Source organism: Ornithorhynchus anatinus, chromosome 9 (genome assembly GCF_004115215.2).
Source record: "Ornithorhynchus anatinus isolate Pmale09 chromosome 9, mOrnAna1.pri.v4, whole genome shotgun sequence".
In the NCBI taxonomy this organism is placed as follows: domain Eukaryota; kingdom Metazoa; phylum Chordata; class Mammalia; order Monotremata; family Ornithorhynchidae; genus Ornithorhynchus; species Ornithorhynchus anatinus.
The window spans coordinates 37,000,627-37,023,050 of NC_041736.1; the positions used below are offsets into that span (position 1 = coordinate 37,000,627).

General features: G+C 40.7%; 1 protein-coding gene across 3 annotated transcripts in view; it reads left to right on the forward strand.

The window, feature by feature from the left end:
* The window catches only part of SUPT3H (SPT3 homolog, SAGA and STAGA complex component), a 389,952-nt gene that overhangs the window by 76,291 nt on the left and 291,237 nt on the right, over positions 1-22,424 (forward strand). The gene's annotated exons all lie outside the window — the stretch shown is intronic.

The window sequence follows — 22,424 nt, forward strand, 5'->3', positions numbered from 1 at the left end:
TCTTTGAGGACCTCCACTGATTGACCGTCCACCTCCACATTAAACAGGAATTCCTAATCATTGGCTTTAAAGCACTCACTCACCCTCCCCGCTCCTACCTTACCTCCCTGATTCACCGCTATTAGCCTAGCCCGCACACTTCACTCCTCTAATGCTGACCTACTCACTGAACCTCAATGCAGTCTATCTCGCCACCAACCTCTCCCCCACATCCTACCTCTGGGCTGGAACGTCCTCCCTCCTCATATCCACAGACAATTACTCTCCTCACTTTCAAAGCCTTATTGAAGGCACATCTCCTCCAAGAGGCCTTCCCCGATTAAGCCTCATTTCTTCTACTCCGTCTCCCTTCTCCGTCACCCCAATTCGCTCCCTTTATCCACCCTTCCCTCAGCCCCACAGCACTTACGGATGTATCCATGATTTATTTACTCACATAAATCTCCGGCTCTCCCTCTAGACTGTAAGCTCATTATGGGAATATTAATGTCTGTCATATTAATGTCTGTCTCCCCTATTAGACTGTAAGCTTGTGGTGGTCAGGGAATGTGTCTGTTACATTGTCGTGTTGTACTCTCCCAAGCACTTAGTACAGTAGTCGGCAGATGGTAAGTGCTCAATAAATATGTTTGATAGTATTTAATGGCCAGTTCATGAATTCCTTGCTTAAAGGTGTTGGCTTTTCAAGAGGTTTTTTAAGCTTTAAGGAAGTGCGATATTCCAATCTGTGGCTCCATTTGAATTATTTGTATTTTCCTTTGAATTTAAATATACGCTCACCTTATTTCCCTAATTTATCCCCTTTCCTTTTCCCCTGCCCTGAACATAGGGTTGCTATAGCTATTGTGCCTAAGCGAACCTACCCTGCCAGGATTATGGATTTCCCTCCCAGCTGGGAATTTCCCTAAATAGATCCCGCTTGCTTGTTGAGGAAATCATTGCGGCTTTTTGCAGCTGTCAGAGTGATTCTAAAATCAGATAAGACTTGATCCTGATCTTAAGTAGGCTTCTTCCTCCTCAGTAGGTTTGAATTTTTAATTAGCAGCTGGGTTCTCTAGTAGTAATAGGAATAGCGGTTATTGAATTGAAGGCCAACCTGTTCCTGTACACTGCACTAGATGCTTGGTAAGTATGGAATAATGAGGTAAGAAGTTTCCTGCCCACAAAGGATTTATATTCTGAGAGAGACAAGCATAAGCATACTTACACTTTTAAAGGGTCAGAAATAAAGTGGACATAAGTGCATGAGTACAGATAACTTCATAAGTGCTGGAGTTGGCTGGAGAAGTGCTGGGAAATTAATTGGGTAAAGCTTATTGGAAGAGGCGCGATTATCGGAGGTATTCATTTAAGTGTGGGTAGAGCTATGGACAGGGAATGTGACTGTTTATCATATTGTACTCTCCAAAGTGCTTAGTACAGTGATCTGCATACAGTAAGTGCTCAATAAATATGATTGAGGTTCTTTCTGATGGGAGGGAGTGAGTTCCAGGCTGAGGGAGCAGGAAGGGTGAGAGGATGGAGGCAGGGTATTCGAGAGTACAGTTAGAAGGTTGGCTTGGGAGGAACAAAAACTGAGTTGGGAAATAGCAGGAGGGATGCAAAATATAATTTAAAAGGTGCTGCTGTTCCTTTGATTTCAATTTTAAGGGACCATTTCTACTCCTTCCTCCCCAAAGCTGGTGATAGAAGTAAGTTGCAGCTAGCTGGAACTCAGCTCCCGTGGAGCAAAAAGCACCAAATGACAGTTCCAGTGGGAGCGGAGTTGGAGTAGTCAGGGAGAGGGGGACTTTGTTGAGGTCAGTGGTGGCCCTTCTCCCTTCCAGTAAGCCCATTTGTTGGCATCCTGGTTAGAATTATTATTAGTATTTTTTAACACTGCCCACAGCTAAGCAGAGGGGCTAGAAGGCAAGCTTCATCTTGGTTTCATCTGAAAGCTACCCAAAAGTAAATTTTGATTTGGAACATCAGAGCATATTCAGCAGCATAACATGAAGCATTAAGGGAGTCGGGGAAAGGCATGATACCTGAAATCATTTTTGGGTTTCAGTGATGCCTATCTTCTGACTATGTAAGCTTGAGCTCACCACTTAATCTTATTATTTTTGTTTACCCATTTGTCAAATAGGTACACTCAGTTCTGCCAGAACACATGTTTTCACTACGTGTCTTGGCTAGGCTATGATGGCAGAATTAGGGACTGTTCTTCCGATACTGTGAGTTTGTTTTACTTATTTTGTATTGATACAGCCACATGGGTATCAAAAAAAACCAGTTGTACACCTGCATTGTGTAGTGGCATTTTTCAACTCTATGTACTTTTTAAAGTATTAGCACCTTCTTGTGCTTAGTAATTTGACATTTTGATCAAAAGTATATGTAATTTGAAAAAAATCATATGGCCCAATCACCTAAATGATATATTAATCTTAAAAATAGAGGACAAACCAAGCCCAAAGACATTTTTTTAAAATTTACAGAGTTTTACTGAATTCTTTAAAAGATAAGCAAAAATGATGGATATTATTATTATTCTTACCTTATGTAAAAGGTAGAGACATTTGGGGAGGGAAATCCCTAAAGGATGTAGTTTTCACAGCAATCTGGCCACAAACCTCTCTCATTTTGCACCTCGGAGGAAATGTTAATGGAAAATTTGGGAACATTTTTCCAATATCCCACGCCTGCCTGCCTGGATAAGATGCACTCTGGGGTCAGTAGAACTGGTTGTGCATGTGCACATACAAGTTTGTCAGGTTGGACACGGTCCTTGTCTCGTACGGAGCTCACAGTTTGAGTGGAAGATGTGGGTGAAGGAGGATGTGGGAAGCAGCATGGCCTAGTGGAAAGAGCATGGGCCTGAGCGTCAGAGGATCTGGATTGTAATTCAGGCTCTGCCAAATTTCTTGCTGGATGACCTTGGGCAAGTCACTAGACTTCTCTATGCCTCATCTGTAAAATGGGGATTGAGACTGTGAGCCCCACATGGAAAAAGGACTGTGTTCAATCCGATTTGCTTGTATCCGCCCCAGCGCTTAGTACAGTTCCTGGTGTACAGTAAGTGCTTAACAAATACCAGAATTATTATTATTGCGTGTTCTCCCTCAGTTAAAATATGAGTTCCATGTGGGACAGGGACTGTGCCCAACCTGATTTGTATCTACCCCAGTGCTTAGTAAAATGCTAGCAAATCAATTGGATTTATTGAGTGCTTTCTCTGTGCAGAGCACTGTACTTAATACTTGGGAGAGGACAGTATAACCAAATTGGTAGAGACGCTCCTGGCCCACAATTAACTTACAGTCTAGAGGGGAATAAAGACATTAAATAAATTATGGCTATATACGCAAGAGGCTGAGGGAGGGGTGAAACAAAGGTGCAAAAGCAAGTGCAAGAGTGACAGGAGCGAGTGGGAGAATAAGGAATGAGAGCCTAGTCAGGGAAGGCCTCTTGGAGGAGGTGTGCTTGTAATAAGGCTTTGAAGGTTTGAAGGTGGGGAGAGCGATCGTGTGATGTATATGACAAGCAAGGGCATTCCAGGCCAGAAGCAGGATATGGGCGAGAGGTTGTTGGTGAGATAAACAAGATCGTGGTTCAGTGAGTAGGTTGGCTTTAGAGGATCGAAACATGAAGACTGGGTTGTAGTAGGAAATCAGAGAGGTAAAGTGGGAGTGGACAAAGTGATTGAGTGCTTTCAAGCCGATGGTAAGGAGTTTCTGTTTGATGTGGCGGTGGATGGGCAACCACTGGGGGTTCTTGAGGGGTGGGGAAACATGGACTGTGTAGAAAAATGATCTGGGTAGCAGAGTTAAATATGGCCTTTAGTAGAGAGAAACAGGAGGTGAGGTGAGCAGGGAGGCTGCTGTAGTAAGCAAGTGAGATAGGATAAGTTCTTTGATCAACTTGGTAGCAGTTTGGATGGAGAGGAAAGGGTGGCTTACAGTGATGCTGTGAAGGTTGTACCGACAGGATTTCATGACAGGTAGAATATGTGAGTTGAATGAGAGAGCGGAGTCAGGTAATGCCAAAATTACGGACTTGTGATACAGGGAGGATGGTGGTGCTGTCTACAGTGATGGGAAAGATGGGAGAGGACTGGATTTGTTGGGGGAGTAAAGAGTTCTGTTTTGGACATGTTAAATTCGAGGTGTCGTTGGGACATCCAAGTAGACATATCCTGAAGGCAGGAGGAAATATGAGACTGGCACGTGATAAGCACTTAACATAAAAACAAGCAGAACTAAACATATCCTTTAATTTCTCATACTATTAAATCAATATTACTCTTTCCTTTTAATCAAAAGCTGTAGAAGGAAAGGAGTACAGGGACTCTTGGTTAATGCTCTTAATTGGTTCCATAAAAATAGTGTTAAGTAGAGGAGTGTTAAAGTATAATTTCCCATAGGAAAAATATTAAATGGGCTAACTATGTTCCAAGATTTAAAAAATGGAATGAAACAATATGGATATCAAAATGTGATGAAATATATTAGGTGCATGATTAAGCAGCTTTGTAGATATGTATCAATACGTTGTCAATTATATATTTTTACACTATTTTTCAAAGCGCTGGCTTTCACATCCTTTTAACAAAAAGCACCTTGTGCTAATATAATAGAGAACCGTCATTATCTAATGCTAAATAATAGAGAACAAGTAGCTATTGAAATAGACTTTCTGTTTATTCAAGCCAGGAAAAGTAGTTAAAAGATTAAGAGGGGAGGCAAGGGAGGTCTTAGAGCCAAGGTAAATTCTGCAATGCAAAACCAGGGCTTTACTTTTAAATGAGAGAATATTGTGTAAAATAGCATTAAAATTCAATCGTGCTAGTGCAGAAGAAGGTCCCTTTACAAAGAGAACACCAGAAGAGAGAGGAAAGGAAAAGGGAGAAAATGAGAAGCGTGTGTAATTTGGGCAAAAAACTTTTATTTCTGCTAGCATTTCCTGAAGATCTAAGTTACAATTCTGCCAGCCTAGGGTTCTTCTCATTATTGAAACCTTCCCCAATTAAGTCACATTAGTCTATCTGTGCATTTTCTCTCTATCAGCATTTCTGTATATTTGGACTTTTAAAAAGGAAATCGTAATGTATACGATATTTTTGTACTTCTTCCTCCTATTGTATTCTTTTTCTCCAGCTTTTGGTGTACTTAAATATTTGGGTCATTATTAATAATGATGATAATTTTGGTATTTAAGTGCTATGTGCCAGACACGGTACTAAGCTCTGGGGTAGATAAAAAATTGGGTTGGACACAGTCTCTGTCCCGCATGGGGCTCACAGGCTTAATCCCTATTTTATATGAGGTAACTGAGGCACAGAGAAGTTAAGTGACTTGCCCAAGGCCAAATAGACAAGTGGCAGAACTGGGTTCAGAGCTCATGACTTTCTGACTCCCAGGCCTGTGCTCTATCCATTAGACTGTAAGCCCGTCAAACGGCAGGGACTGTCTCTATCTGTTGCCGACTTGTTCATCCCAAGCGCTTAGTACAGTGCTCTGCACATAGTAAGCGCTCAATAAATACTATTGAATGAATCCATTGTGCCATGCATTAGATTGTAAGCTTCATGAGTGCAGCGAACGTGAAATGAGGGCCAAGGTTCTCTGTTGTTCCCAATAGAAGATCTCATGTAATTATTTAAAGGGGCCAGGATTTAAGTTTTCTCTTCCCCTTTCCACCCTCTTTATTATATTTTAATTCCTTTATCTGAGTGTCCACTGCAGCCATGGTTGTTTCTGTAATTCTTCCACCATCAACCTTAATTGACCTTCTTTCACAAACCACCCCCTAGATAATAGTTAGAATTCTGTAGTCTGGAGTCGTAATATGAGAGATTTGGGCCCTTTGTGCCGAAGGATGATTATTTCCCGAGGGACAAGGTGTAAATCTCTGATATGCTGTGGTGCGTTTAATGTAGGCCGTTCTTTGGACCAGTAGTTGTTTTCACTCCATTGTCATGTGGTCCTGTGTGCAATCTTCGGCTCACCACAAAGCTGCCAGTACTGAGGAAGCAGTGTGTTTACCTCCTGAAGGAATGAGAGGGTTTGTGGTTTATAGCGACCCATCAGCCAATCTTGAAGTGGTGTTGACAGGTTTCGAAGGTAGTCCCTTCAATTTCTTCTTGGACAGAAGATGATGGTCATTATGTGGATTCTTTAGGGTCAGGCCATCTAAAGTGAAGAAAAATGGATCTGCAGGATTTCATTCATATTTTGGAAAGGAACTAAGATTTTCAATGGGTGGTACAAGTTTTCGTTTTGTAGGGCAGTGGTTGATGGGTATTTATTTAAATCAGACTGTAGGAATTTGCAGAAAACCGTCTCTAGTTTCAAATACAAATAAGTTAAGTATTTCATGGTTTTATTTAGATTTGGCTCTGGAGGGGCCCTAGAGGACAGTACTATGATGAAAGGAGTTTATGCAGTCCATATAATGGCTGAATACTAATTCTAGTTCATTTGGATATTTTTAGTAATTCTTCAGGTCTTAAAAACCTTCTTTTCTCTAATCCTTGTCAGAAGCCCTCAGCAAAGTTAGGTAATGCCATCTAAAGTGATAGATTTACAATTTTTTGAATTTCGCCTTGGAATGAAGTGTAACATTTGGCATCTGTTTAACAACTGCCTCAGGAGAGCCATAGAAGTATGTCATTGGTTAAATTAACTTTACTTTTCGCATGTCGTATTATTGGTTGATTGGTGAAGACTTTGAATTGAACTTCGAGATGGGTCTACTCGATTAGTTTTTCATGCCCTTTCTGAGTGGTTCTGGAAGCAGTAGAATATCCAGGTCTCCTATAGTGTCTCCACATTATAATGCTCCTTCATTATTGGGTCACACTGTGGCAGAAGCCCACATTTACAGAACTTACTTTCCAGTACTGCTTGTGGCTGACACCACATGCATGTGTCTAACCCTTTCTTTGATACCATCTCAAATACTATTCAGGCAGACATGTGCTGGTGGAAAATTGTTCCCAAAGATGGAAACCCAAAGAGACCCTTGAGGGGCCCCCGCCCCTGCCAGACAGGGAGCAGGAAAGAGGGGGAGAAGCAATGACGTGGCCCAGTGGATATAGAGCCCAGGCCTGGGATTCAGAAGGACTTGGATTCTAATCCTGGTTCTTCTGTGTTACCCTGAGCAAGTCACTTCTCTGTGCCACAGTTACCTCATCTGCAGAATGGAGCTTTAAAACTCTGAGTCCCATGTGAGACATGGACTGTGCTCCAATCTGATTAGCTTCTATCTATCCCAAGGGTCAGAAAAGTGCCTGGCACACACAGTAAACGCTTAACAACTGCCATGGAAAAAAAGATGTTAAGGAAATTATCAAAGTGGTGCTGCCATCTCTAGACAGTAAGCTGCTAACAGAGTAGGTAGACACGTTCCCTGCCCTCAAAGAGTAGGCATAATACCTCTTGGGAGACAGTTGGGAAGGGGGAGAATGTGATCGTGAGGGCAGGAGAGTACTGAGAAGGAGAGGGCGGTGTCAGAGGAAGAGTGGATCAGCCTATATATGGCCAAAATAGTAGTTGTCATCTGAGAAGTTCAAGGAACTGGAATGGTCACTAAGGGATTTAATGAGAGAGGCAGAGTAGTGTTGTCAAACGGAGGTAAAGAAAGGGTTAGAGTGTAAGAAGGTAAATTTGTAGTGGCAGAGGTTTTTGCATTTTTCCATGAATACTTGCAATTCCAAGCTTCCAAAAGTTGTATGGTTGTACAGAGATTCTGGACTGAACTTGATTCTCTGCCTCTGAACCAGAACAAAAATATAATTCCTCAATTCATGTGATTTTTTTTCTTCTTCTTTCTGTCTCATCTCCCATTTGACTGCACACAGTTCTCTTTCTGAATGTCTAGTATGCACCTTATTTGTCTTATCTGTTGTTTGTTTTAGCTTATTTTGTTTGTTTTCAGTTCCTTAGTGTCTTCTACTCATATGTTTATGAGTTCTTTCATAGTTTGAAGCAATTGGACCCTGCTGGTTAACCTTTGTTTTGCCAATTGGCACTAATGAGTAGACAAATTGAGCCTGAGTTAACTATCTTAGGTTTGAAGATAGAGTGCTAGAGAATATAGAACCTAGTTTCTCTACCAGTAATTATATAATTGTTCTCTAAAGGCAGATAGAAGAGGGCTCTTAACTTGCCACCAAACATCTCTTTCCATTTTCTCTCTAAGCTGCTGGTAGCTTTTTAAGCCGACTACTGAAGGAAAGGGGAATTTCTGCCTTTGAACTAGGAGTTTCTCCCAAAGGGCAGGAGCCCTTTCTATGGTAGCAGAGCTGGTCAGAATGGCTGTGTGCCCAGTCCCTGGACCAAAATTTTGCTTCTAAGATAGGTGTTTTTCTGGATGTCAAAAATAAACCTCATATTCTAGTACAGTCTTTTCTTGTCTTATGCCGTTGAGTCATCTCCGACCCTCTGTGACTCCATGGACACATCTCTCCCAGAACGCCCCACGTTCAACTGCAAACGTTCTGGTAGTGTATCCGTAGAGTTTTCTTGGTAAAAAAAAAAATATATATATACAAATGGTTTACCATTGGCTTCTTCTGCGCAGTAAACTTGAGTCTCTGCCCTCAACTCTCTCCCGTGCTGCTGCTGCCCAGCACAGGTGAGTTTTGAGTTGTAGCAGTTTGCCTTCTACTCGCTAGCCACTGGTCAAGCTAGGAATGGAATGGGTATGCCTCTGCTTGACTCTGTCTCCTGCAGCGAAGACTGGTAAGAGTACTGGAAACTCTCCAGTGTAATCCTGAGGGTGGTCTAGTACAGTAGAGGAAACAAGTGTTGACCTAATAAATCTCATGGGACTTTTGTAGTTTTTATGGTGTCATTCAGTTAAGATGAATATTCCAAATTGCTTAAAAAAGAATAAATAGAAAAACAGTATAAATGGATTTTCAGTAGGCTAAGATTTCTTCATACTTAAGAAGTTGGGCCATAAGCAGCATGGCCTAGTGATAGACCACAGGCCTGCGAGTCAGAAGCACCTGGGTTCTAATCCTACCTCGACCACTTGACTGCTATGTGATCTTGGGCAAGACACTTCAGTTCTAGGCCTCAGTTACCTCTTCTGTAAAATGGGGATTAAGAGTGTGAGCCCCATGTAGGATAGGACTGTGTCCACCCTGATGAACCTGTCTCTACCCCAGTACTTAGAACAGTGTTTGGCACATAGTTAATGCTTAGCAAGTAGTATTATTATTAATATAATAATAGCAACAAAACTCTGGGGGCCTTTTGCTACCCATCCAGAGTGGGCAGTTTCATCGGACAAACACCCACCCCATGACAAACTCTAGCATCCTGTACTGTGTAGCCCTTGGTTCACTTCACAGAGGGAGATGGTGAGTTAATGCCGTAGTGATTCGCTCCCAGATGACTCGGTCTCATTCTGTAATGTGTAGGTGCAGCAAGCACTGATTTATTAAACTGTTAAACCACCTTCTCTACTGATATATTTTGCCTAAGGCTTTTTGCCAATATCTATATCGTTCTTTCCCTCGTCTGTAAAATTTTGAGTCTGTAGAGAGGAAGTATCTCTCAGAGCAAAGAGATCTACTATTTGAATGAAGCTTTTGAACCATCCCAAGCCATTCATGCATCACTTTGCACACAGTAGGCGCTCAATAAATACCATTGATGGTGATGGTGATCATCAGTAATTTCTGGGTCCCTAGAGTGTGTAGAACACTGGACTAGATAATGTGTGAGCATTCAGTCAAGTAGAAGCAGTCCTTGCCCTCGAGCTTGCGGTCTAATAGAGGAGACAGGCAGACCCAAACTGCATACAATGGAAGAGGAAAAACCATGGATACAGTTGGTTAAACAAAAATTTTTTTAAAAAAATCATTTATCTCATTTGTAAAATGGGAATTAAGATTGTGAGACCCATGTAGGACAGAGACATGACCAAACTGATTTGCTTCTATCTACCCTAGCGTTTAGTAATAATGATAATAATGGTATTTTTTAAGTGCTTACTATGTGCCAAGCACTTTTTCTGGCATATAGTAAACGGTTGACAGAAATCACAATTGTTATTATTATTACTGACAAGCACCGTGGCTTAATGGATAGAGCATGAGCCTCGGAGTCAAAAGGATCTGGGTTCTAATCCCAGCTCCGCCACATGTCTGCTATGTGACCTTGGGCAAGTCATTTCACTTACGGGCCTCAGTTACCTCATCCTTAAAATGGGGATTAAGAGTGTCAACCCCATGTGGGACAGGGGTTGTGTTCAACCTGATGAACTTGTATCTACTCCAGTGCTTAGAACAGTGCTTGGCACATAAGTACTTAACAAGTACCATAATTACTTAAAAGCACCTGTAAGAAAAAAAAGAATGAACTGATATAAGTGCTTCAGAGTAGCTGAGGGGAGGATAGGATCTGGGCGACGGGAATCAGTTAATGAATGGCTTCTGGAAGGTTGACTTTGTAAGAGGAGAGGATTTCATTCTGCACCCCAGTAGAGGAAGGGAAAGAGAAACTTTGGAGCCAGTTAGAGTCGTACTAATATTAATGTTATATTAATGTCTGTCTCCCCTTCTAGACTGGAAGCTCATTATGGGCAGGGAAGGTGCAAATTCAGTTGTACTCTCCCAAGCGCTTATTGCAATGCTCTACACATAGTAAGTGCTCCAATACGATTGATCGATTGTTGCAGATTGGAGTGTTTCTTCAGAGCTGTTCAGATGGACTTTGGATAAATAAAGTCGGAAAGTTTGGGAGCAGCTTTCAACGCATACTCTTTAGACTCATCATCAGATTCCTCCCTCGGTCTTTGCTGGGTAATAGAAAACCCTTATTTCAACTGGACTCTCAATGGAAACTATTAATAGGGCATAAACATTATGTCATCTTAAGTTGAGTTAATAATAAAGAAGGTCGACCCTCCTGGCCAGCATCTCGTTTTAAAATGGTAAATTGCTGGCAATCTACATATCACTTCCAAATGCATCCAACTCCTAGGAACTGAATCACATTTAAGTTAGTGGAAGGGCTGAGGGTGTAGGCATTCCGGCCCCAAGCCGAGTCCAAACCAGGCACCAGAGGCTGTGCATTTTACATGGCTTGATTAAAAAAGAGGAGGTTCCTGTGAACTGAATTCCCTTCTATGAAAACGGGCATGTTTCCCAGAGCAAACATGATACCTCTGCACTAATCAGGATGGAGCCTTATCCTGCAATGGGACCTACATTTTGGTCTTTTCACCACATCATTGCTGTTTTCTACATGGACAAAAATAGATATAGAGTAAACCAACCCAAAAAGTCAATTACAGGGTTTTATAGTGATGTACTGTGAAAAATTTGGTCGTGTTTTTCATTATACAGAATGTTCTTTCCGAAGACATAAACAGAAAAAAAGCACATATGTTTGATTTTAAAAATAACTTTGCTTAGCTCTTTAAAATGCTGGAGACGCTTTGGATACTTTTAAATGATCAGCATTATAATTATATGATAAAACTTCTGTTCGGTACTGGTTTGTAATTATTTATTTAACTCCTGGGGTTTTTTGGTTCAAGATGTATACTTTGAAAGTATTTCTGATTCATAGCAGAATGATCGAATGAACCCATCATTTCTAATGTCTTACCAGAAAGCAAACGCTATATCTGTATTGCCAATTTTTATGGAGATAAAGGTCAAAGCATTAAAATGTAAGAAAGATAGAAAATGAATGAAAATTATTTGACTCTTTAACATTTGATAAATTTTCATCTCAAAATTGGATTCCCAAATCTTCTGTTAGAACAAGGAAAATCAATAAAAGTAATGGTTAGAATATTGTATTTGTTTTTTTAAATTTTTTCTAAAATATAACTACAGTCACTTTGAAAGTGTTAAGGCAGTAAATTATTTCTGGAAAAGGTTAGGTGCGGTGGCTATTCTGAGTTCTTGGAAGCAATAAACTTATATATTTGTCAATTTAAGTTTACTCTTTCCTCATCTTTTTTCAATTTTGTCTTTAAAAGTCTGATTAGTGATACCTATTCATTTATTGTTAGGCTAAGGAAATTTCACTACGGGAATTGCTTCCTCATAGATTACCACATATCCCTATTCCTTTCTGTAATTACTGAAATCTACTTCTACTATTTCCACCCAAAAAGCACCTTAGTTGTTAACCAATGTCAAGTCCAGGGGAGGCAGCAAAATCTAGAGGGAAGAGCTTTGCTAATTTTAGTTTCAGTACTTAACTATGTCACAGGGCACTTGTGAGCACAAATGAAATAATTTATGTAATGAAGGCACTTTTAAGCAGTTTGGAAGAACTATACTATACTAGCTATACTAATTAAAGAAATAGTAATTTTATTACCAATATCCGTTCTCCTCTGCAAGAAACTTTTTGGTTAATTTCTTCTCATGCTTTTCCTTTCCAGTCATCTCACAGCGCTGTTCTAGTTTTCCGTTAAGCTTGATTCCCGAGGTTCAAAGGATCTGATTGGAAGTTTGAGGATGAAATGCTAGTTCTCTACACCTTTATGTCCCCTTTGTCTATTACGGATCTTAAAAAATCTAGCAAGGGGGAGCTGTGTGTGTATCTAACTTTTTCTGAGAAATTTCTAGCTCAGTTCCATGTGTAGGAGGATACCTCATATACTTGACGATAACAGCCCTGCATATCAATTTCAGTTCCAATAACAATTCCACCGCTCCTGTAAAGTGGCCCTGGCTTTTCTTTCACGGAGTCCAGCCCCGCTTCATCTCCCAAAAAGTATGTAAGGTTTTAGAAAATGAAGAAGGGATGGAGGGAGCAGAGGAGAAAGCTGTGATAGGAAACACAGCATCACTGCCTATCGATAGAGATGAAAAAGTACCAGTCTTTGTGGACCGACGTTTGGGAAGCATTCATCTCACAGTGTGAGCCTGTTTGTGTACTGCATGTTGCGGTGGTTGAAGAAACACTTTGGGCACCCGTTCGTGGTATCAAAATTGGCATTGCAGTATGAATTTTCCACAGCATGGGGTTTTGCAAGAACACACTGTCCCTGTATTGTCTATTTAACACCTTTGGGAATTGAAAGCGTTCAAGCAGTCAGTAGTCTTTGAGGCTCTCACAGCTTCAGCTCTCATATGTGGAAAATTTCTAAATGTATCCTGATAATCTTGACCTCCGTCTTCCTGTCACCAGGCCATTTCTACATGGATGTCCCTCCAGATTCTAAAGATCAGCATGTCCACAGCTGAAGTCTTCATCTTCCCTCCCAAATTCTGGCCTCCATCTAAGTTTTCCATTATAGTTGATAGTATCACCACCCTTCCCATCTCTCAAGCCAGTAACTTTGGCACCATCCTTCACTCCATGCTGGTCTGGGCCCTTGGGTTAGAGCATTACTACTCCTGCATTAATCTTCCTGCCCCTAGTGTCTCCCCACACCAGTTCATGCTTCACTCTAGATGTCTGGATCATTTTTTCTAAAATCTTTTGCACATGTCTCCCTATGCCACAAAAACCTCATTCTTCTCTGCATCAAACAGAACTCTTGTCCACTGGCTTTAAGGCAGTCAGTCGGCTTTCTTTCCTTTTCACTTAGCCACTCTCCTCCCCTAATACGCTCCAACTTGAAATCTTCAAACCTATCGAGCTAATCTTTCCACTGGGACCTAGTCTCCTCTGTCAACACTATAATAAGAATAATGGTATTTAAGTGCTTACTATGTGCCAAGCACTGTTCTAAACCCTGGGATAGATACAAGGAAATCAGGTTGTCCCACATGGGGCTCACAGTCTTAATCCCCATTTTACAGATGAGGTAACTGAGGCACAGAAAAGTTAAGTGACTTGCCAAGGTCACACAGCAGTCAAGTAGCGGAGCTGTGAATAGAACCCACGTCTTATGACACCCATCCCTGTGCTCTTACCTGTTTTCCCTCCCAGGGAAAAGTGGGGGTTTGGCGGATGTGGGGTATTCGATGTTGCATTGTATCTTGTCAGGGGAAAAGTGGGATCTGAAAGACTCATAGCCATCCCTGACCTTTTTTGTCCTTCCTCTACTCCTAATTTTGATGCCAGTGGAAGGTAAATGTTTGGTTCCAGGTGTGGTGGGGAGTGGTGTGCAAAATGTGTGGAGGAATAAGATACTAGGGAATCTCCATGTCTTCCAAACAAAAAAGAATCCCCCCACCTTCCCCAAAACAAAACATGGTATTTAAGCATTTACTATGTGCCAGATACTACTAAGCACTTGAGTAGATACCAGATAATCAGATTGGACACAATCCATATCCCACGTGGGTTCACGGTCTTAATCCTCATTTTACAGGTGAGGTAGCTGAGGCACAGAGGAGTTGTGACCTGCCCGACGTCACACAGCAGACATGTGGCAGAGCTGGGATTAGCCCCAAGTCCTCTGACTTCCAGGTCCCTGCTCTTTCCACCAGGCTACACTGCTTATCCTTGCCTTGACCATAAGCTTCTCAATGGTAGAAACCATCTCTGTTATTATTGTGTTCCGCCAACCATCTAGTGGCCACCTACTAGTGGCCAGCACTAGTAGGTGTTCAGTAGATAAAAGAGAATTACTTTTGATCCCTACTGTAGCCAAGAAAACGGGATTTACAGGGGAAAATGGCAGATTGATCACCTATTACTTTTGACGATGATGTGGATACTGTTTTTGCTAACTGGAGATTTAACAATTCCAAAGAATCCGACCGTTTTTGTGTAATGCGGTCTTTTTATGCCAAAGGTGAGGGAATGAAAAGATCCGAACCCCAAAACTAGAAAACTAAGGATATTACTACAATTAGTTCACTAATATTGTGATGCTTAGGGTCTTGAAGATTCCTGTTTCTACTGATTCTTTTGTACCCTCTCTTTCCATTCCTTTCCATTAGGCAACACTGTTTTTTTTGAGAATCAGAGAAGCAGCATGGCCTAGTGGATAGAGCATGAGCCTGGGAGTCAGAAGGACTTGGATTCAAATTCCGGTTCTGCCACTTGTCAACTGCGTGACCTTGGGCAAGTCACTTAACTTCTCTGTGGCTTAGTTACCTCATCTGTAAAATAGAAATTAATAATGTGGACCCCAAGTGGGACATAGACTGTGTCCATCCTAATTATCTTTTATCTACCCCAGCTCTTAGCATAGTGCCTGGCACAGAGTAAGTGCCTAACAAATTCCATTCAAAAAACAAACCGAAAAGCCCTCTTTTTCCTAAATAATGTCAGGTTGAACAGTGGCAGAGAAAAAAGTAAGCATTTATTCACTAGAAGCATCATAGATATTTGCTCTTCCCACATGAATAAGAACACATATTAAAAGCATATTTTTGAGTAAATCCTTTCCCCACCATGTATCTCAGACTTCAACAGGCAGAAGAAAATAGTTTTAGGTTCCCTGCCTCCTAGGCCACCCAAATTGCTCTTCATTTTGGCAATTTACATTACTGTTTGTTATTAGCATTTCCAATTCAAAGCTTGTACCTCTTGGATTAACTGTTAGTCCCAGAAGTTTCAGAGAGGGTTTATGGTGGAAGTGGTTGCTCATTTATGGAAAACAGCACATAATATTTTTATTTATAAGGAGGATCTTTTGATCATAGCTTCAACCCCCAAACCAGCATTTTTTAAAAAATTTTTATTTTTGGATCAACAATCTAAACTTTTCAGATGTTGGAAATAGTAAATAAGTATTTACAAGGTGTGGTAAGGCCATTTAGTCTCACAGATTCCCCTCTGTCACCTCCACCCAGTCCATACACAGGCAAAGCTCAGTGACCCATAAAATCTCAATATTGACCTTGAGACTCTGAAAATTCACTTTGAAATATTGATTTTTTTCCCCTTCTCTTTTTTAAAGGTTAAAGCAGCCATTTAACCAGCTTTTTAGAACGTGTAGGCCAGCATCTTATTTGCAATTTTAAAGTCATTAATGTTCTCTAACTTGTCTTGGATATTTTTTTTTTCTCAAAGTTAATTTTAGGTGCCGGCTTTTATCAAAAGATTTTGCATGTCCTCTGCTCAATCTGAAAATTCCTAGGAGAGGAATTTTCACATTAAAAAGTTTGACAGAGCTTTACAAGACACAAAGAATGTTCAGCTGTTTCTAGCTTAGTAAGAAAGATTTTATGTCCACTAATTTACCATTTTTAGATTTCAGTGTAATTGGGTAGTGTCCAGTTCCATAAAAAAGTCTTTTTTTTTGTGGTATTTGTTAAACACTTTCTAGGTGCCAGGCACTGTGCTAAGCACTAGTAGATAAAACCTTTACAAGTTGGACACAGTTCCTCTCCTGCATGGGGCTCACAATCTTAATCCCCATTTTACAGATGAGGTAAATGAGGGACAGTGAAGTGACTTGCCTTAGGTCACCCAGCAGACAAGTGGCAGGGCTGGGATTAGAACTCAGGTCCTTCTGACTCCCAAGGCCCGTGCTCTATCCACTGGACCACGCTTCTTATTATATAATGAATGGAATTGAAGTGAAACTGCAAAGCAGCACCTGCATTTGCTTTGTAAAAATATATATTGAACAAAAAGATTATTTGATGATAGTAATGATAAAGGTTGTAGCAACCAATAGTGATCTGCCTCACCTGATAACGCATGGCAAATGTATTTATCTCTTTAACAAAGATAAGTAAAAATTCAGGGTTTACAAATGTATAAATCTGTGTGTAATTACTGAACATTGCAGGGGATCACTGAAGGGGTTGGTGATTAGAGAGCAAACACACAAACACTTCCTGGGTTGTGGGATGAAAGATAGCAAAAAGAGCCAAAAATTGAGAGCATCTGACTGGATGAACCAAGCCAACACTGGTTGAACCCCATTCCTTGGAATTACTTAAGAGTGGCCCAAATTATAATGATTGAATTGGAGTTAGTAAAACAACAATAAAGATTCTTGCAACACGCAGATTTCTGTAATCCATTTTGGCTCATTTTTTGCAAAACAGGAGGAGCCAGAGAAATAAAGAGATCAGTCAAGGGAAAGGTGCCATTCTTGTTCTCAAAGAGCTTAAACCCTCCATATATTGCAGGGTGTGTACATATAACTAGAATTTTAAACAAATTGTAAGAACACAGAAATTATTGTGGAAATCTTGTTTGACAAATTTGTCTTCATAGATCTGAATATATAGGATCCTAAAGAGGAGGGAGAATGGAAAACCAACGTAAGCTATAAATTAGAATGAAAGAACACCAGAAATGTTAGAAGGCATTGTAGCCACTTCAGGGAAGTTTCATGAAGCAATACCTCTTGGTGCCATCTGCTTGCAGCTTCTGGAAAGGATCAGAGCCAGTTGGCACTGATCTTGTGTAGCTCTAGTATAAGATGTAGTGTATTCTGTAACATATACAGCCATAGAAGCAGCTTTCATAACCATTTTAATTACAGGGTTTCCTTTCTAAGACTATGTGCGAAAAGCAGTTGCCACATCTTGCTTCTAACACCACTGGGCTGACTTATAGACTTCATTATGATATACACTTCTCTTTGAAGATGAAGGCCTTAAGCTCCTAGGAAGAGCATAATATAGAGTACTGTACGTTTGGCCGCACACTGAGAAGCATTCATTCAGTTGTATTTATTGAGCTCTTACTGTGTGCTAAGCACTGTACTGAACTCTTGGGAAAGTACAGCATAGTAATACACACATTCCCTGCCCACAACAAGCTCACAGTCTAAGCAGCGTGGCTTAGTGGAAAGAGCAGGGGGCTGGGAGTGGGGGGCCTGGGTTCTAATGCCGGCTCCACCGCTTACCTTCTGTGTGTGACCTTGGGTAAGTCGCTTCCCCGTGCCTCAGTTACCTCATCTGTAAAATGGGGAGGAAGCAGACTTGAGTGGGTGTCCCCAACCCAATTATCTTTTATCTATCCTAGCACTTAGTACAGTGCCTGGCACATAATAAGTAGTTAACAAATGCTATTTTTTTTTTTAAAAGAGATTCCAACATTTAAGTACTAAAAATATCAGGATGAAGTAGTTTGAAAAAGTCATTGAATATTCAGATCACCATGCATGGAGTTTTGCCATGATGCTTGCTTTCAGTACATACTTTGGCTCGGACACTGCTAGGGAATTTTGGAACGTTTTTTCGGGCCAGAGGAGCCTGCTTTGGCTCTTTGTGCTCTGTTATCAAGGAAACTGCTCTTGCATGTGATGTCGGAGCAGGTAAAGCACTAGAGAGTGAATTTCAGAAGAACACAATCTCACAGTGTAGGATAACTTGGTAAACATGCTGCTGCTTATTATTATTATTATGTGTGTTAAGGTATTAGTAAGTGTCAAGCGCTGTTCTAAGGTAATCAGGTCAGACATGGTCCCTTTCCCACCTGGATTTCACAGCCTGTCAGAGGGAGACCAGGTTCTGAGTCTTCATTTTACAGATGAGGAAACTGAGCCACTGAAAAGTTAGTGACTTGCCCCGATGTCACACAGGCAAGTAGCGGAGATGGAATTCGAATCCAGGTCCTCTGGTACCCAGGCCTGAGCCCTCTCCACCAGGCTTGCCTCTCAAAACAAAAAAGTTTCTAATGATTCTGTGAACATCGGTAAAGCTTAGTATTGAATTAAGCCTTTCTTGGATAAACATTTGGTTTACTTTAACAGGCTTTAGTACATTCAGAAAAATATTTGAAGTGTGCATGTAAAGGTATATTCAATTACTTCCAAAGGCTATATGAGCTTGTTCTTTAACCCAATTTAAATGAGAAATTGTCCAGGAATCAGAATTACAATTCTTGTGTATCCATTCGGATACAAATAAGCGATTTTCATAACCTGGCTCACCAGTTGTGAGTATAATTCACACATTTAGCAAAAGTAACAAGATTTATTTAATCTGCAAAGTCCATAAAATTGGCACATATATTTAGTGCACTCTTGCAGATACCAAATTTAAAAATTTCTATTTATAACTGTGTATTTGTTCTTTCTCAATCAATCGTATTTATGAAACATTTACTGTGTGCAGAGCACTATAATAAGCGTTTGGGAGAGTACATTATGAGTTGGTAGGCACATTCCCTACCCTCAGCGAGTTTACATTCTAGACGACTTGCAATCTTTAGATCCGGTGGTTCACTGGAAAAGCAGATCAATGTATATAAAAGGCACCTACAGATGAGCAGTCCTGTCAGAGCACTACATACCTCTCCCTGACTGCTTCCCTTGAAATAAAATAAAATAAATCAGTAATCTTTCCTAATGACCCAAAATAAAGGGTGGAAAACCCTCTATCCCAGTGCCCTTTTCTTTTCTTGGGAGCCAATCTAAGCCCAGTGTTTTCTGGCCACAGAATGAGCCTGAGTCAGGAGGCTCTAATCTCAGCCCTGCCATGTATCGGCCATGTGACTTTGAGCAAGTCACTTAACTTCTCTGTGCCTCAGTTACCTTTTCTGTAAAATAGGGATTGTCTGCAAGGCCCATTTGGTCTGTGTCCACCCTGATTAACTTGTATCTTCCCCAGTGCTTAGTACATTGCCTGGCACACAGTAAGCGTGTAACAAGTACCATTAAAAGAAAAAATCCCTGTCCTCTTCTTGCCTCTGCTCTAGAAATGCAAAGTGGCACCTCTGCTCTCCTAATCTTGGGTGTACTGAAAAAAACTTTTTGGTTTCCTAATTTTTACCAATTGTATTATGGCTCTTATTAAGCTCTTATTAGATGCTAAGCCTTGGGGTATAGGCAAGGTTATCAGATGGTATACAGTACTTGTCCCACAGTCTGTCTTGTCCCCATTTCACAGATGAAGAAACTTAGGCCCAGAGAGTTTAAGTGAAGGGAACCCCCCCACAACGCCCCCGCCATTGTTAGAAGGTGGGAGGTAGAGGAAGAGCCTGCAAAAGATTCTGAGAAGGGGTAGTCAGAGAGTGTTAAATTTGGTTTACAATCTCTCTCATTCTTCAACACCCTCGTTGCTCTCTTCTTTGAAGGCGGGAGAGTGAGATCACCCTTGCCCCTCTTTTCAATCAGTCATATTTATTGAGCGCTTACTACATGTAGTACACTGTACAAAACATTTGGAAGAGTACAATATAACAGACAGCATTAGCAAAAACGTTCCCTGCCTCTAATGAGCGTAGAGTCTAGAGGGGTAGACAGACTTTAATATGTTTTCATTTTGTTATATTCAAAATGAGGTCATTGAAGACTGTGCCATATGCACTTTTCCTAAATTACAGTAGAAAATATGGTAAGCAGTAATAGATTTGGGAAGAAGTTATGTTTCCATACTGTGACTCTTAGCAGCAAACTTTATTTTGGATAATGCCCTGTTGAGATGGTCATTAATATCGCATGTGTAGACATGCCAAGAGCTGTGTTCACAAAGGAGAACTAGAAGTAGTTTTTAAGTCTTGCTTTACCGAGTCATTCCTGTTTTTTCTTAGTCGATAAAAACAAGTTTTTTTGTTGAGATCCTATTCTTTCAGAACACCGAGCTTCCGTATAGCCATATATGCTTTTGGAGGAAAATGAAGTTGTTCTTGGGGGAGTATTTTATTTCATTGTTTAAATAGGGAAGTCTTTATTTCCTGTTTTGGATCTGCTTTTCCAAAATTATCCTTTTCTTAAATTCTGGGAGTTTTATCTTAGAGAAAACGATCCTTTCACTGAGTTCATTACTTTGATGTTCGGATGCCTTTTGGAAATCAATGTTTGAAGATGCTCTGACAACTTTACAAAATGCTTTACTACAGTATTATTTGGGCTTCTCTCTGGATAAGGAGCCCAAAGAAACAACCCTGTCTTCTTCTTTGTGAAAAGAAATGTCCTGTTGTTTAGTCCTCAGCTCCTTTTCCTAGTAACACCGCCAAACACTTTGACACTTAAAGTCATCCTTCAACTGGAACAGAGAGTCGGTGAAACATGGGTGGCTTTTATAAATATGTATAATATTGGGAACTTCATTGTTACTGGCCTGGGGATAACCTGGGGAGGGGTTAGTGTTGATGTTTAAAAACTATTAGCTTTTTTGGCCTTATATTTGTTTCTTCTCCCCTTCTCTTACCTGGAGAGGAATTGCCCACAGCTTTATGCATCCTCAAGTGCCTAGTACAGTGGTAATATATTCCCAAAGTAGGCATTCAATGGATAGTAACTGTAATAAAGGTGGTTACTCCCATTGCATTTCTGCCCATCTGCTCCTTGCCTGGCAACTTCTTCCTCTTATCTGGAAACTCTCATCTTTTCTCCATCTTGTTAAGAATGCAGGAAAAAAAAAAATCTAAAAACTTTTAGGAAAAAAAAAAGCTGCTTCATATGATCATGACCAACTTATCTGAGTGATAGCTCTAGATGTTTCTATTCTGATTGAGACACCTTATAACGAAGCTTTTCTGTTTATCTGAAACAGACAGCTTTGTCATTTGGTGATTCTAAACCCCCTCAAATCAGTATTGGAGAGTATTTCAACTTTTCTGTAAATGGAGACCACCTATTAATTTAAAGGACTTTTAGACCTTATATGATATCCCATTATATAATTTTAACTTCATATAACTTATAACTTTATATAAGACATTATTATAGTTTTATATACTTTAACTTTATATAAGACATGTATTTGCTAAGAAATAATATTCAGACCCTTTGGGACGGAGTGGATTCCCTTGATAAGACCCAAAATCACATGCCAAATTTTAACTGAGACAGAGGGAGGTTAATCTGGGGCAAAGGAACTGAAAAAAGGATATGAAGAATTAGCCACCCTTTTCAGGAAAGGCCTTAACAGTCATGAAAGCTTCTGTGGTAAGTGAAGAATGAAACCTGAATTTTACATTGAGAAGAATTGGTAGTCTCTATACTGATTTGTATGTTGACCTGTTATGGGCTGACCCGTGTCTTCCGACCCCTGCTGATTCCTCCCGTGAACTTGTTCTTCTAGTTAGAGCTTGGGGGATTTGTCTGTGCCTTTCTAGGTGGCCTGCAATAACAATGATTGTGGTATTTGTTAATGACTATACCACTGTGCTAAGCACTGGGGGAAGATATAACATAAGCAGATGAGGCACAGCCCCTTTCCTCACATGGAGTTCACAGTCCAAGGAGGTGGGAGAACAGGCATTTAATCTCCACTTCTACAGGTGAGGAAATGTTGGCACTAAGCTATTAACTGATTTCCTCAGGTCAGACAACCGGTTAAGAGGGATTAGAACCCAGGTCTCCTGACTCCCAGACCTGGGCTCTTTCCAAGAGGCCAGGCTGCTTCTCGACCAGTGCAACATTCAGGACAGCTCAGCGTCTTCGGGAGGTGCCGATGGGAGAGTAGAACGAGAATCCAACAAAGAAAATTGAGATGAGCTGTGCAGTGAAAACCAACCTAGGCAAGGGTTCCAGGAAAATAGCTTTGGGTGTCTTTAAAAATTCGGTTGGGAAGGGATAGCTCTGCACATAGTGAGCGCTCAATACATGGCACTGAGTGATCGATCAATTTGATTACAAAGTCAGTAGAC